This window comes from Ursus americanus, chromosome 19, assembly GCF_024610735.1.
Source record: "Ursus americanus isolate L20-20 chromosome 19, mUrsAme1.1.p, whole genome shotgun sequence".
In the NCBI taxonomy this organism is placed as follows: Eukaryota; Metazoa; Chordata; class Mammalia; order Carnivora; family Ursidae; genus Ursus; species Ursus americanus.
The window spans coordinates 42903216-42920469 of NC_142145.1; the positions used below are offsets into that span (position 1 = coordinate 42903216).

The window sequence follows — 17254 nt, forward strand, 5'->3', positions numbered from 1 at the left end:
AGTATCTTGCCTAAGATCACACACCAGGATTGAAGTAATAGGACTCTACTGTGTAAGCTCTAGCCATTATCCTATACTGCTTTCAGTACCTTTATTTAAAGGTACATGTGGCAAAGTTGCAATCAGAATCCAGGTTTATCATTATGAACTCCTTTCTCTTTGTGATTAGTCTATACTGCCACTTGTTCTGGATGGTTTCCTATTAACTAAACGATCCCACCATGACCACCCTAATCCAGCACCCCGATTTTGACACTAATGCTAGAGTAACTGATTATGAGACCCTAGAATACAGACATTTATGATGGTAAGTTTCCCCCCACCCCAAGCATCAAGGTGAGCATATACTCGCCCTGGGGTTCCTGGTAAGCATTAAATTACCTTTTAAATTAAGTAAGAGAAAAATCAAGTGAATCTGGTCTAAGAGAAAAACTATTTTGTCACCTGAAAAGAGATTAAAAACTGAGAAGAAGAAGAAAAAAAAAAAAAGGTATACATTGGGACAATCGGCTGCCCACTGGCAATTGTCCTCAGCAGAGCCCAAACAGAAACACCATGAACATAAAACAGAATGGAAGTAGACCAGCTATACAATGTTCTCTTGTTCCTTTATTTTCCAGAAAAGTACCTTACTTCTAAAAACTCGAAAGTTCTTCATTTATAGTTATAACTGTGTCGTTGTCTATACACGCGTGTGAGAAAACCTGGGATATTGAAGCTCTGTGCCAAAAATGTAGCGTCTCTTAAAAAGAACCAAAACAGCTGATTTGCCATCTCGTGTAAATGAATCACACCGCCAGAAAATGGTACCGCCCGATAAGCCGGGGAAACGTATTCCACAAATGAGTTTCTCGTCAATCTGTTTTCCTTCTTTTTCTTCCCCTCTTTTGAGTTTTTTCTAATCACATCCCTCCCTTCTTGCTCGCACTTGGAGCTAAAGATGAATAACTTGGGTAACGGGAATTTTTCAGCTTAGCAGATTTTATGAGCAAGATGGTTGACACCCTCATTTGGGATTATTCTCTCCACTCAGAGCAGCGAGCATCAGCAGCCAAGTTTTGGGCGCCAAGAGCACAACGAGCAGCTTTCCCCAACTCAAACACCCCCTCCGAGTGGAACGTCTCTTTTTCCTTTCTAGGATGAAAGCTTTGATCAAAATGGGCCACGGAGCCAATGTGTCATCATAGTTTAGTATATACTCGAAACATGGGGTTGGGTTTTGTTTTGGTCTACCTTTGATCTATTTTCCCCGTATTACTTTTTCTCCTCGTGATAAGGAACTGAGTAAGCATCAAGTGAAAACTTGATGTCTTCTGGAAAACGTGGGAAAGAGGTGCGTGAGTAGTCAGCATTTTGAGTAAAAGTGGCTGGCTAACATAAACATTTGTGTTTTAAGAAGTAGTGATCAAGGGGGCGCCTGGGTAGCGCAGTCGTTAGGCGTCTGCCTTTGGCTCAGGGCGTGATCCTGGCATTCCGGGATCGAGTCCCACATCGGGCTCCTCCGCTATGAGCCTGCTTCTTCCTCTCCCACTCCCCCTGCTTGTGTTCCCTCTCTCGATGGCTGTCTCTCTGTCACATAAATAAATAAAATCTTTAAAAAAAAAAAAAAAGTAGTGATCAAGGGATAAGAAATACTTTTGTAGTGTATACCTGTCATTGCTTAATTCAGATGTACTCCGTATAATGATTCTAAAAGGCTATTTCCTTTGTATTTTAAAACTTTAAACACTGTTTTGTGTTTATCAGTTTGAATTTCACTATTCCCAACATTGGACCACAATACATATTTCTAAGCCCCCAAAAAAGAAAAAAAATGACAAGAAGTGGCCATTCATACTAGACCAGCTCTGGAGAATCCATGTTATATATACTGGTTAGACCCCTCAGGGCAGATCCCCTGGGTATCCATCGAGAGATTTCCTTTTTATTTTGTGTGAACTTTCGTGCATAACTGCATTTTGTTGAGGAAATGTTCCTTGGTCTTTGTCAGAATCTCAGGAGTGAAAGAAAGGGTCCTAGAGAGTTTTTCTACCTCTCAGTAGAGAGAGAAAGTGATCCCACTTATTTCTTTTACTCTGCATAAATTGAAACAAATTTCATTTCAACTTTATTTTGTAAAGTAGCACTTATCAGAGAACCGATTTCTGTTCTTGTAAAATATACAGACATGTAGTGAAAATTCAGGGTACCAGTAAGGAGCCTAGTGAAATCTACCTGGTGTTTATTATCCTTCCTGTGGAAAAAGTTATTATTCACAGAAGTGGTGTTACATTCCGTGGTCAGTCATCAAACAAGGAAGGAATAAACACGACTCTTCACAGTTTCATCATGGGTATGCGCCTTGCTCAAAATGTATTAAAGGGGAGTATTTTCATCATGCTATTACTGAATAATTAAATTAGGCCAATGTTCTGTGGATGTGGAATAATGTAATTTACTTTGTTGAATGATTAGCCAATCAGATTTCTCTCATTTTCTAAGGCAATAGATTGACTAAAATGTGACCATAAACAAAATAGATTTTATTAGGCATAATCTACTTTGTAAACAAATGAAATTAATTCTTTGCCTGACCTAAAGCTTTGAAAATGAAAGACCAAAATTGAACACATGCTTCCAATTTTGGTTCTGTTACTAAGATGACACTTAATATAAAAGTTACAATTTAACTTCCCCTCAAGTATTCCATACTTGATACTAAATGACTCTTAGAAATATGTTCATCAACAGATGGGAGCCACTTATGGCCTCATAAACTCCAAAGCAAGTGAAATTATCTCAGCAAAATAGAAAGATTACAAGGAGCCTCATCTGGTTATCTCGGAGATGATTAATGCATTGCATATTGGTTCAATGGTGCAATGAATATTGACAGATAATCACCCTTCCTCATATGAAAGAAATACGGAGGAGATGAATGCTACTTATGTAGGTTTTTAATCAATCAATAAGCAATTTTAGCACGTGCCCTATGCTTGGAGCTGAGCTCAGTGCGGCGAGATGTGGAGCCAAGTGCCAGCACAGACCCTGTTCTAAAGGGATGGTCTGTCTTGGAAGAGAAGACTGACACGCCTTGCGCGCTGCACAGGGTGACAGGCTGTGTTATGCTTACTTGCTATTAACCGCCCGGCATAGATACTGTGGGAGTTCTGAGAAGTCAACAATCAATGAAAAGTGGCCAAGGAAGGATCATGGAGAACTTGAAACCAAACTTATTTAGATTTGGTTCAGCAGGAAATATAATGTGCTGGCAGCGAAGTTTTGGGAATTGAGAAATGACCTCAGGAAAATTAGTGTGGAATTTTCTTAAAACCATATCCTGTGTTTTCCTTTTTGCTCTGTCTCCAGTGGTACCAGCCACGAATCTCTCCCCAGGCTACTCTGCTTCCCCGTCCTGCCAGGCCCCCAGTCCCGTTCTCCCCTGGGCCGGGAGAGTGAGATTTATAAAACGTCAGGCACATCGTGCTATTGCCCTGTCTGAAACCTCCAGTGGCTAATACTACACTTCTCATGAGACCCAGCGTCCTTCCCTTGATCTCCACAATCTGAGTGCCCTACAAGATATGGTCCCACCCTCCTCTTTGATTTCGTCTTGTGTCACTGTGCCCTTCCCGCTCATGCGACAACCACGCAGGCCCTACCCTCTGTCCTTCTGCCTGGCCTGGCTCATCCCCATGCGAGGACCCTTTGCGCTTGCTGCCCCTGCCCGAAATGTTTGTCATTCAGATCTCTGCTCCAGTCGCTTCTCCCCAAATAGATTAGCTGTCTATTTCATGCAGTCTCTCCATTCCCCACCCTCCGCCCCCCGCTACTCACACTTTTCCACATCAGTCTGCTTTAGTGTTTGTTTCACACTTACCACCATGGACATTTTTCTTGTTTATTCATTTATTTGTCCATTATCTTCCTCCACCCACAAGAACATAAGTACCATAAGAGCAGGACCCTTTTCAGTTATTTGCTCGAAGGTGTTAAACCATACACGTATTAGATGCTCAATAAGTACTTCTCAGATGAATGCCGTGCTTAATTCATTCTGCAGACAGCCAGTGACAGTAGTCTGGCCATGAAAAAATGTGCACAAGTGCTATGTTGATGGTGGGAGTGAACACTTCAGAGAAAAAATGAATAGAATTTGGTGTCTGAATATGGGAAGTGAAATAACAGTCTAAGACAGACATTAACATGAGGCCCCCGGGGTTCCTGCAGGAAGGCGATACTCTCAGTAGAAATATAAAAGTCATGGTTAAAAGCCACAGTTTATGAGTATATACTGCATATCGGGCATTATGTATGTATTTCATTTATTTTTCACAACTCCATTAGGTACGCATCATTCTCTGTTTTATAGATGGGTCAAGAAAAAACTGAGTCAACTACCGCAAGTTGTTCAGTTAGAGAGCCTATTCCAGTGAGTGAGGTTGATTTGGTAGAAAAGTGCTGGTTTAATAGTAATTGATAATTGCACATTAAGCAACATGTGGATATTCATCGCAAACCCACTCTCCCCACTCATCCTCTTCCTACGGCCTCGGTCCAGGAGCTTTCCTTTAACTAAAGAGGACTGGAGCCCTGGCAGGGCTCAAGACAGGCAAACTGACCCTCCCTGCCATTTAGTATCAAGATACCCCTCCCCTCTCAGGAGGGAGCATGCTCTGATCCCGGGAATCTCAAAGGATGGATCATGAGTCACAGGCGAAGCAAGAGGGTTTTCCCACTGGTCTGAGGACTGATCTAGAAGTGCAAGTCTTGTCTTTGGTGTTCACAGGTGGCTGATGCTCAAATCCCTCCACTTTCAGTTACCATACTGGCGGTAGGCTAGTTACCAGTGGCCTTCAGTTACGGAGACCCAAAGAGAATTCCCTGTGTGGAGCCTGAGACTTCCTTCCGCAGGTTGGGCACAGTGTTCCCTTGAATGGGGGGTAGGTGGAATCAAGAAGCTGTGAAATTACTTCTGAGCCAGGTACGCCGAGATGTGTTTGCTCCGTCCAAAGAGCAGATTACAGAATCGTAGTGAGGCAAGGGAGGTGATGATGCCATGTCCGAAGGACCGTCAGAGAATTATGCTTGCTGGCTTGATGATATCAGTGTCTCTATAAATAGGTTAGACAGAAAATCCTGTCCATCAGGACTGGATATGAGAGAATTGTGATTGGGTATCAACACGAGTCCTGCCCTGCCCTCCCACTTGGCATTGCTGTTCCCAGGGCTCAAGTAGCTTTGGACTAGTAGGTAATGGGTGGTGGAAGAGGCATTTGCCCAAGTATATGCTGCTTCCCGGGACTTGGACTCTGCCTAAAGAAAGCAACGGAAAGGGTTGCTCAACCCCCAGCACCACCACCCACGTTGGCCAGTGTCCCATTCACACTTACTGAGGCTGGGCTGCATATGGCAACCGCCTCTCTGTGACCCTCCCATGTCCACTAGGAGCTCATTCTATACCAGCTCTGGGGAATGAGGTTGTATAAACACCGAAGACTCCCAGCCTCAGGCTAAAGGATCAGGACGAGTGCCGCTCCTACCTGGCCTTGCGAAGGAAGGGGGACCCAAAGGAGAATCCATGGCCAGGATTAGTCTTAGTCAATGTTTCCATGACATCTTGAATCGAGTAGAGTCATCTACAGGAGAAACAACTCATTTTGGAAACCCCGAAATGCCTCAAAATTTAGATTAAAATAGTATAAATATAAATTAAAATAAGATAAAACTGATAAAATGGAGCACATAAAGAGATAAGAGATACAAATATGCATTTTAATCATCACTTTGTTTCAGTAGAGATGTCTTCCTTCTGAGGCCCTCATCTCATAACTCACTCTGCTGCCCCTTGCCTCTCTGTCCTTCTTTGCTGTGAGTTTATGTCTTACTTTCTCCCTTTGCATTCCTTCTCACCCTGAAATCCCCAAAGGAAACCCCAGTCGGCCTGGCCTCAGGATCGCCATGGCATGATCTGGTGCCCGAGGCAACTCTGTCTTCCTAGTACAGGGCCAGAAGCCACGGTGGCTCTGAAGCCTGAGGGGCCTGCTCTGGACTGAGAGGGTTGGACCAGGCTTGGGGGAGGCAACCTTGGGTAAAGCTGAGTTGTCAAATAGGCAGGCAAGTAAGCCAGAGGGGCCTGCGTGTCGCTCAAAGATGCTGACACAGGCAAATCTGATCTGGGGCTGGCAGATGCTTAACCAAATAAGACGAATGGAATGTGTTCCTGCCAGTGTCACTGTTGCTCTCACAGCGTGGCCGTTCTCAGAACTCAAGTGGCTTTGGACCAGTAGGCAATGAATGGGAATGAAACAGGCCATTGAGCGTATGCCGCTTCCTGGGACTGAGTTCTCGCCCATGCCACTTCCACCATTGCCTTGATGTAGCTGTTCTCTTGGACTCTGCTTCTCTTTAAGGCTCATGTTTTGTTTTGTTTTGTTGCTCTTTACCAATAACAAGCCAATCCTCTCCGTGTTTTCCATTCTACAACCAGAGGGGAGATGGATTAATGGATTTAGCTAGTCACTGTCAACACACCTGAGCAGAAGCGATTGATCCAAACTTTCTCACTGGTTGCCAGCTGGCCTACGGATCAGCTGTCCTGAAAGCAGGTGCTTGCTCCTAATTAGTGTCCACCCCCATCACTTCATACGGGAATAGGGCCTGTTGCTCTGGTCATTTCAGTCTGAAGCTGGGAAGGCAGGCCTTCTGCGTGAGCTGCCCAGTGTCAAGGGAAAACCAGAGAAGAAAGGCACAGAGACAGGATGTGTTAACATTTTGAAGAAACCTACTATGTGTCAGGCACTCTACTAGGTACTTTGAAACTGCGTTTATCTAATACATTCTCAAAAAGACTCCTTTTTTTTTTCCTGCCACCAGAGTGTCTGAATCAGAGGGCTGATATTTTAGGATGGCCTTGGGTAAATGGGTCCAGAGAGGCTTTTTTGCTCAAAGTTGCTTCTAGGTTGTAGGGCTGCCTGCTCTGGGCAAGAGAATTCTTAGAAATCTATATTCAGCTCAGTAAGACGAGATTCCATAAGGGGTTCCTTTTCTCAGCCTTATTTTATACATATGTATAAACTCACACCATGAATATTTCCAAAGGGCAAGTGACACTTCCAAAGAGCAAAGTGTTTGAGATCCCAGATGCCAGCCAATGCCATCACTTCCATTTCAACATGTCCAAGAACAAATATTAGGATCCTCACTTTAAAAATGGGAAAACAGAACCAGAATGTTAATTGACTTCCTGTAATAACACTGGCTGTGCCTTTGTAATATCCTCTCATCTCTTAATATTTCCTTGCATTTTGGCCAGACTTCCAGCTGACTACCAACACCTGTGACTCACTGCCTGAAGGAGTTTACCCTGGCTTCCTGTAGAGCCGGCGAGAATTGCCAGACCTCTTCCCTGTAGGAGCCTCCAACCATGGCTGATGGGATTTGGTGGGATAACTCTGGAGCTCTGAAAGTTCCCCAGGAGAACTGAGATCCAGTTCCTCCTGTGCTAACTTTCTTTAAAATTCACCCTATCCTCTCTGCCTTCTCTTCCCTATCTTTCCTATTATCCTACAGTATTTGCCAGAAGCAACTCCAAATTAGCCACTTGCCTCAAATCGTTGACTCAAGGTCTGCTTCTACGGAAACACTGACCTAAAATCACCCAACTAATAGGTGTAGAGCCTGGTTGACCTGACTCAAAATTAAATGTTCTTTATACTTTGTGGACCTATCCAGCCACCATGTTCCAGGCCTCACGGCGGCTTTCTTCTCTCTTGCACTTAACATCTCCATCCTATGGAAGCAGCCCAGCCTTCTCCTCCACTGCTGACCTGGGGCTCTGGCCCTCCCTGGCCCCCTGGTCCACCCTGAGTTGGTCCCCAATTCCACTATCACCTCATGGACTCATTCCCCTTGCTTGCTAATCCATACCTATAACACCAAAAAAGAGAGAAAAAGAGGGAAGGAAGGAAGGAAGGAAGGAAGGAAGGAAGGAAGGAAGGAAGGAAGGAAAGAAGGGAGGGAGGGAGGGAGGGAGGGAGGGAGGGAGGAAGGGAGGAAGGAAGGAAGGAAGGAAGGAAGGAAGGAAGGAAGGAAGGAAGGAAACTTTACACATAGGCTTCCAACTCAGGGCAGCAGGCTTCCTCTTCCCCATTATACCCCTGAAAACAAGAGCAAGAAATGTCCAGCAAGTGCATTTTCTGGAAGAAGGTGTCAGAGTCAAGGTTGCCCCCCATGTCTCCTCCAGAACCCTCTCAGATATACACACTCTTGTTGTTGTTCATCTTCAACACAAGGGGATGAGCAGCTGGTTGACAATTACTAATTTTTAGAAAACTCAACACCAACTTGGAGATATTAAAGAGGCCTATTCCAAATCGATTAGATATCTAGAATTGCAGTGAAATATCAAAATCCTTGCACTGCAGCATCCACTTCTCTCCTTCTTTTACTGCAAATATCATTGACCGTCTTTGTCACTCTCCTCCCCATGGGACATGTGCAGACACACCCCAGAGAGAACATTGTGAGGATCAAACATTCGGAATGGATTTCACATTATCGCGCTGCAGCTCCTCGGTAAAGTTTCGAGTTTCTTTAAAAAGCAAAGTGTTGTGCTCATTCTTCCTGGGACAGAAGTGGAGAACTGGACTCTGTTCCTGACTCTTCCACTCACTCCACAGGGGGACCTTGGGCAAATTATTACAGAAGTAATTTTTATTTGTCCATAAATTTGAAAACAATAGCCTCATTTTTCTCAGGACAACTTAGAAGAAAGATAAAATGATAAATCTATAAAAGCACAATGAACTCCTTGGACAGAAGCCTTACCTACGTACATACATTGAGGTTACGTCTGTTTTCAGGTTCTGCTGGTTTCGCCAAACCAGGGAACAGCACCATTCTCATTAGAAACTTCCCCCTTGATGTTGCCATCATGCCACATCCTCAGCGCTCATCTTTTACATTCCTTTGGCTTTAAGGGGAAAAAAAAGAGAAAGAGGAATTAAATCCAAAATTGAAAGAACTGGCAAATGAAATTAGAATTTCAATCCTTGCATCCAACGTGACTGTAGAAACGAGCTTGCTGGACCCGCTGGAATAGCCTCTCTACTGAAACTGTTGTTTTGGGTTCAAGCAGCTTCAGTGATTTAAAGATGGCAGCTGAGAGAGAACTAAAAGTCACTAGTTTCTCTCCCCCCCCCCCCCCCCCGCTAGCTCCAAGTGTTCATTATTTCTTCCTGGGACTGTACGGGTGCTTTCTTTTCTTCTGTTTTCTTTCATCATCCTTATCGCCACTCCCACTGATTTTTTTTTTCTTTCCCATTTCTGTCTCAATTGTCGCCTGCCTTCTTTCTTCCACTCAGCTTTATCCCCGCTGAGCGCTTAGCATAGACTCTTAACTTTGTTGTGTTTTCAGTGAGTGAGAAGAGGAAAACAAGACTTAAAAAGCAGAGGGAAAACATTAATATTCACCTAGAAAATGCTTGTCACATAGAGATGCTCATAAATATTTAAGGAATAAATCAATAAAAATAACTAATATTTATAGAGAACATACTTTGTGTTAAGCACTCTACACACACTTCCTATCATTCAACTATGCTGCAAAGTAGATGCTATTATTATCCTCATTTTAGAGACAAGGAGGCTGAAGCTTAGAGCTAAAATAGGTGAGCCAAGGTTGCTCTGATAGAAAATGATGGAGAGAGGGGCCACAAAACCAGGGCCACATGACTCAAAAGTCCCAGTTCTCAACTACCATCCTCTCTTGTGACAGACATATGCTTTATGCCTTACTTACATCAATTCATTAAATGGGCATTAAACAGGGAGTAAATTGCTTGATGTACGATGCAGCTGAAAAAAGCCACGAATGAGTAAGCCCAAGGTTAGAAAGACAGCATTGGCAGGAGCTGTGTTAACTTGGGCCGGTTACGTAAACTCCCTGAGCTTCGAGTCCTTCATCTGTAAAATGAACATAGCCCTATCTCGTTGGGGTTGATGCAGTGGTTAAATTAGCTTGCTCCATTCCCCTGGCCTTTTAACTAGGCAAACAAAACGAAGAAGAATATTCTAGAGAGATGAAATAAGTCACAGAGACAGGAAACAGAAGTGATTTTGCACGGCACACACTTTCTCCAAGAAACCCTCCCCACACTCCAAGCTGGGATTGAACCCCCCTTTTCTTGCCCTCCTAGCATCAGCTCCTTCTGGTCTTGCCACCTGCCCTAAGCTTGGTAATTCTAGGTTTTCTTTTCTGTATCTCCCTCCCCTCCCCTGCCCCTGAGGCTGCCCCAGAAGAACAGGGACCAACTATGACTTGCTGGCTATGCCTCCAAAATGCAGCCCAGTGCCTGGCACCAAGTAAGTGCTCGGGAAACATTTGTTCAGTGAATAAGTGAAAATGGAAGAGCAAGGGGTGAGCATGGAGGAGACGGCTGATGGCGCTGGATATTCGGACTGTGGGCTCACACTCCTCCCCCATTGTCCCAATGTCCTGGTGGAAATGCGGTCCATCTTCATCCCTCTCATAATGAAGCAATCGGCTTCTGAAGCCCTTGACCTAAGATTGAGAGGAACAGCTGTGCACAGAGGTACCAGACAGAGACACACTGGTTTGCATCCTCAGAAAGGACCCGCTTTCAAGCATCCCACCCACTGCCCTCATCACCCTTATTAACCACTAGAAATAACTAGGGCTTCGGGATGGTATGAAGAAATCTAACTGCGCTCATATCTAGATAGAAGATAAATCACAAAAGATACATTACTAAAAGTAATGCTATATCATTAAACCAGAAAAATGTCAAAACTCAGTGATAGGAAGGGGCACATCTAATCACCAATATTATCATCATCAAATATAGCTGTTAATTGCCCACAAAGTTCCCCCCACAACAGGCACAGGCACTGTGGACATTCTGACCTCAGAACAAAAACCAAAAAAACTGGGCTCAGGCAATGTCCCTTTTCCTCAAGCTGTGTGCCTTAAACAAGTTACTTAATGTTTCTGAGGTTCATCTGTAAAATGGAAGTAGAAGGTGACCGTAGTGATAGGTGGTGGTGTGTTACGGGTCTGGCACATGGCAGGCACTCAGGACCAGCAGATGTTGTGATCATTATGGCAGCTCTAAGTAATGCCTTCAAGGCCCATAAATTCAGCTAGTTCCTCCCCCAACCAACAACTTCCCAATCTGTATACCCAGCTCTGGACTCCTAACACCGACACCCCTATCTCTCAAGGGCACCTCAAACTCAAAAAGCCTGAAACTGAAGATAGTGAATACCCACCCCCACCCCATTGCCTCCCACGGGACCTGCTTCTCCCTCTCTGGGAAATGGGGAGCCATTCCTTACACTTCTTTCGCCCCCTCTCTTCCACTCTTACGGTCTGACCAATTTCCTAAGTTTACTTCAAATAATTCCCTTTTTCTGCATTCTTACCTCATTGTCTTGGTTCCTGTCCTAAGAATTCCTGATGGACTATCACAGTTGTCTTTTACATCTAGATATGCTTGCCCCCAGCTGCACCTCCCCACTGCTGCTGGAATGTTCACTCTAAGTCCCTGTCTTATGGAAAATCCCTGTCATCCATATGGTAAAGTCTAGACTCTTTATATGGTCATGAGGAGTCAATCCCAACCTCAATTGCCTCTCCCTCTTATCTGCATCTGGTCCCCAAGGGTCTTCTCACTGTCAGCTTGTATAGTCTTTCCCATCCCTGGCTTGTTGACCTACAACTCCCAGTATCCTCCCAGATTCATCCCAGGCATCACTTCTCTGTGAAATTTGCTCCCCAAAATTTCTTCAGACAAACGAAGTACTCTAGTCTCTGTTCCCCAGTACCTTATGTATCCTTTCATTATGGCAATTATCACATTTTTTTCGTAAACTGCTTCTTTTTATCAATCCAATTAAACTTTGACCTCCTCAAGGGGCTGTAAAAGTTTATCTATTTTATCTTTGTTTATACATTGCCAAACACAGCATATAGTAGTAGTTCAACATATGTGTGATGCATGAATGATCAAGTCCTGCAGTTACATAACAGCATAAGAGCAGATAAAGTCTTACAGAAGTACAATGCTTGTCAACTGCATAAAGCCAACGTGAGTTAATTGCCCAAACGAAGGGAAGTACAAGAATGATATTGCTCTTTACTTCAATTAAATTCAAAACATATGTTTATTCAAGAGACTATTCTAGAGGCTAGTGGAGATTCCACAGATTTATAACACTGCACACTGACCTTTAATAAGCTTAAAATAAATGGGAGAGCTAGTCACCTAAACAACCAACTATAACAACTAACCAGGGTAAAATAAAAGGTGCTCAACGAAAGACTTAACACTCAAACCAGGTCAGATTTTAAGCCCTGCTGTCCCACTTCCGCTCCCCCAGTCTCCATTGGCATGCCGCTGAGCTTTTGCCACTATGGTAATAGACTAATTAATTGTGTAATTATTTGCTTAGGGTCTCTTTCCCTATAAGAATATCAGCTCCATGTGGGCAAGGATTGCATTTGTCTTACCCAGCCCACCCTCCTGGGCATCTAGCCCTGTGCCTAATGTGTGGTACACCCTCAGTGCGTTTAGAGGGAGAGAGAAAGCAATTAATGTCAATGTACAGAGCAGGCATATGGAAACAGAGGCCTTAAGAACCAAGAACAAAGCTTTCAGATTTACTGCAGACTTCATGAATAGTCCACAATTTTTTTTCCATTAGATTTCTTTGAATACTCATTTTGCTCATCCGTAGTGATCTATCTTTTAACTGACTTGGCAAGCATATCCATTCTTCAAAGGTATTTATGGGAAACTATAGCTTTCTGCCTTGGTGTGCAATTTAGCTGTGGCTAAGAGAGTTTTCCCAATGAGAAAATCAAATAACAATGTGAGCTGGAATAAAATCACTTTTTTCACAGGTGGTACAGACTAAATGCTAACGTTGTTTTGAAGAGAGCAGAATCCCTTGCTGGAGTCGTGGGTGGTTTTCAGGGGGAAAGCAGGATTTTCTATCAGCCTAGGAGATTTGGAAAGTCCCAAGCAAGGGGGAGAACATGAGTGGAGGGTGGTGAGAGCCCAGTGGAAGCAAGTAGAAGACCGTATGTGTCAAGACAGGAGCAGAGCACAAAGTGACAAGCCCAGTGGTGACAGGCTGCCGAAGCCAGCTAAGGAATCCGGACTTGTGTTTATATATAGTTGAGCCAGTTCCAGATTTTAAGGGATGAAAAGTAAAATGTTTTAGGAAGACTTATTTGGCAATAATTTTCAGGGAGACCAATTAGTAGGATACTAAAGAATACCCAATTAAGAGATAATAAATGAAAAAGATTTTTAAGAGGCATTATGAGATGTAAATTAACCAATTTACTTTCTGATTGTTAAAGCATCTCTCAGATTTTGTGAGTGGGTGGCCAGAATGTAATAGAACCATTTCAGAAATAGAAAAAAGCGCAGGAGGAGCCACTTTGGGAAGGAACAAGATACGTTTGGCTTTATAGACATTTGCTTCGGGGACAAGCAGAACGAGGTGTCCTGAAGGAAAATAGGGATGGAAGAGTCTACTCTTTTTATTACTGTTGTTATTGTTATCGGCATGATGATGATGGTGGTGGAAATTCATCAGTATAGCTTCAAATTTAAAATAACGTTATCTCATAGCCATATTATGGAAGCAGCCCAAGTGTCCATTGACTGATGAATGGATAAAGAAAATGTTGTGTACACACACACACACACACACCAGAATATTGCTCAGCCATAAAAAAGAATGAAATCTTACCATTTGCAACAACGTGGATAGATACAGAGGGTATAATGCTAAGTGAAATAAGTCAGTCAGAGAAAGACAAATACCCTATGATTTCATTCATTTGTGGATTTCACTCAAATGTGGAATTTAAGAAACAAAACAAATGAACAAAGGGGGGAAGAAAGAGACAAACCAAAAAATGGACTCTTACCTATAGAGAACACACTGATGGTTACCAGAGGGGAGGTGGGTGGGGGATGGATGAAATACGCAATGGGGATTAAGACTATACTTATCATGTAAGCACTGAGTAATGTATAGAATTGTTGAATCACTATATTGTACACCTGAAACTAATATGACACTGTATGTTAACTGTATTGGAATTAAAATTAAAAACTTAATAAAAAATAATAATGAAATAAAATACCATTAATCTCAATTTTAGTAGTCCAAACCCCTCAGTCATGAAAAGCCTTTGCTGTGATTGAAGGAAATGGAGTGGGGATGGGCGTAGGAAGGAAGTCACCACACCCTAATAATGATTTTTATAAGGTGAGTGATGGTGAGATAAGGGGGCACTAGGAGAAGGTCTAGTGGCTGCAACAAGAAGCCTCCTGGGGTGTCGTTACTTAGAATTAACACCTAGCCCATCCCTTGGTTTACTCAGAGCTGAGGAAACTACCTAGTACTCAATAAACGAATAGGAGATTGAAGTTTCATGTATGAGCAATGAACTTTTCCCTCATGCAGTTATCTCCCTAGCCAAACTAGTCATTAGAAAGTAGTTTGGGGAACATGGACTTCCATCTGGTCTGTGTGAGGGCTGATGTGACATTCCCACCCATAGCAGACTATGTGTCTCTACTTAACTAAGATATTCACATCCGCCATATTTGATGTCTTTCTCTCCTGGATGGTTTGAGACAAACTCTTACTTTTTTACTTTCATTTGCAATACTCTAGTTGAGTGGTCCCTCAAATGCCATTACTGCCTGCAGAGCCCCTGGGGAGCTTGTTTAAGTTAGAGTCGGGAGGCACCTGGGTGGCACAGCAGTTAAGCGTCTGCCTTCGGCTCAGGGCGTGATCCCGGCGTTGTGTGATCGAGCCCCACATCAGGCTCCTCTGCTATGAGCCTGCTTCTTCCTCTCCCACTCCCCCTGCTTGTGTTCCCTTTCTCGCTGGCTGTCTCTATCTCTGTCAAATAAATAAATACAATCTTTAAAAAAAAAAAAAGTTAGAGTCGGGAGGCCCACCCCCAAAGATTCTGCTTCCCTGTGTCCTCAGTGAGGCTGGGAGGCAGACTGCTGGCGAGCCTCCAGACGTCCCGGGCAGCAGGGAGTGACTTTGTACCAATCTGATTTGGCAGGCAGGTAGGACTCCGAGCCCTCCATCCTGCTTTACCATGAGCAGCTCTGCGTGTACCTATTTTATTTGCATTCTCTTCTGCCAAAGATTTGTTTGAATACAGATTTTCAGCACCCTGACAAGAATTGGTAAAGTATTTATCCAAGTTAACCTTGACCTTTCGATGAACACTTTTTCTTCGACAAGGTTATAAAACAGTTGTGTGGAAGCCATTCATGAAATAAAAATCACATTTACTGCAAGAAATAAAGCAAACGAAATTTCTATTTTCATGAAAATCTATTTCCTCAGTCATTGCTCTCCAGTATAAATGAAAATGTAAAATTTCTGAATACCATATTGTCTGAGGCACTACCTGATTTTTAAATGTGTAGTAGTCATTGAAAAGAAGCTGAATTTCTCCTTCCACTTGATGCTTCAAGAAAATCTAAAATATCCCAAGTAAGAATGATTTGTATTTTAAAGTAACTATTTGTGCAAACACAACTCTGATTTTGTGTACATAAGAGGGACATCTTGGTTATGTGCAGGGAGTCATCGTACCACACTGGTTTTCCTATTTGGAATGAAACTAGCTGACACTAGTCTCTTTGACTTAAAAAGAAGAGGAAGAAAAATTAATCAATTAATTAATTAAAAAAGAAGAAGACTCATAATCATGATACAATCAAGGTATAGCCACTATCAATGTTTAGGAGAAGTTCACAAAGACCATAAGTTGGCATTGGCAAAAACACCATGGAAGTCTTTTTTGTAAATTTATTTTTTATTTAATTAAATATGGTATAAAGACAGGTGGAAGTGTAATATAATTGTGTAAATAAATCCTGTTAATAGATTTGTTTTTTACTGTATCCTGAAACTTGTGAAATAAAGAACCCCCCTCTGGTTTTTAAAAATCCCATTTACTCATTGAACAATTATTTACTGATCATTTTCGATGTGTCAGGCAACATGCTAGGTACTGGAGATCCAACAGAGAATAGAAAAGGTAAGACCTCTGCAGTCATATTCTAGTGCAATAGAGTTGCATGGGGATGGGAGGAGTTAACGTAGAAGTAAGTAAGTAAAATCATTTCACATTGCAATAAATGCAATGAGGAAGATAATCAGGGTTCTCATTCAGGAACCTTATATGGGAGAGAATCTCAGAGGAGAACATGATTTAGAGAAGATGTGGACAGGGAATGCCTCCCTACAGAGGTGACTTTCTCGGAGCAAATAGAAGAACCAGGTGTGCTGGCTGCTAAGAGCTTGAGTAACTTAGTGGTCAGAGAATTGCAAAACCGGAAGTAGTGATGAGCTGCAAGGTTAGAGGATGGTGGTCAGAGAGACGATGGAGGTTGCACAGGCTCTGGTCTACGTGCAATGAAGAACGCTTCAGTTAAAAGTGAGGTGGTCGGGACCCCTGGGTGGCTCAGTCAGTTAAGTGTATGCCTTCTGCTCAGGTCATGATCCCAGGGTTCTGGGATCGAGTCCCACATGGGACTCCCTGCTCAGCGGGGAGCCTGCTTCTCCCTCTGCCCCTCCCCCTGCTCATGCTCTCTCTCTGACAAATAAAGAAAATCTTAAAAAAAAAAGAAGCGACATGGTCAAGGGGCTGAGAGTTTATTGGATGTCAGAGTCACCACACACAGTGACGAGAACGGGGATGAGAAGCAAAGTCTAAGCTAGGAGCTGAAGTCTTCAGTGCATGAAGCAGAAAGATCAGGTCTAAAGGCAACCGACAGCACAAGGAGGAGGAAGAGAAGTTCAGCAGAACACATGCACTTCACAGAAGCAGAAGCTTTTGCTGGTGGACATGTTCGAGAAGCAGCAGTGAAGTCCAAGGAAATCGTTCCCTGTCTTCTGGCCTGAGGGACAAGTGGTTCAAGTAAATAAAGTTGTGTCTACTTGAGAAACTACAAGGGAAGCAGAATTTTGGGGGCCAGCCAGGTTTCATGTAGAGAAAGTCATGGGAAACAAACATTCCAGAAGTCTCTGGAGATTAAAAGAGAATTTGATGACCACAAGCAGAAGGTCCAGAGGGCACAGTGGATGGCTGATTTCGTTTTTGTTCTTGTCAGTGGGGCAGGGAGAGAACTAATTAGGGTACGTGTAGAGACACACAAATTACAGTCTGGATAATAATGGACAGCTGGGGAATCTTGAA

General features: G+C 43.1%; 1 protein-coding gene and 1 long non-coding RNA gene across 3 annotated transcripts in view; one reads left to right on the plus strand and one right to left on the minus strand.

Moving 5' to 3' along the window:
* Positions 1 to 17254, plus strand: part of CHST9 (carbohydrate sulfotransferase 9) — a 233202-nt gene that overhangs the window by 201481 nt on the left and 14467 nt on the right. The window lies entirely within an intron of this gene.
* LOC148108501 (uncharacterized) lies at positions 3904 to 6022 on the minus strand. Its single transcript, XR_015727809.1, has 3 exons — positions 5893 to 6022; positions 5523 to 5618; positions 3904 to 5093 (listed from the first exon to the last, which is right to left on the minus strand). It is a non-coding gene; the product is annotated as an uncharacterized LOC148108501 (long non-coding RNA).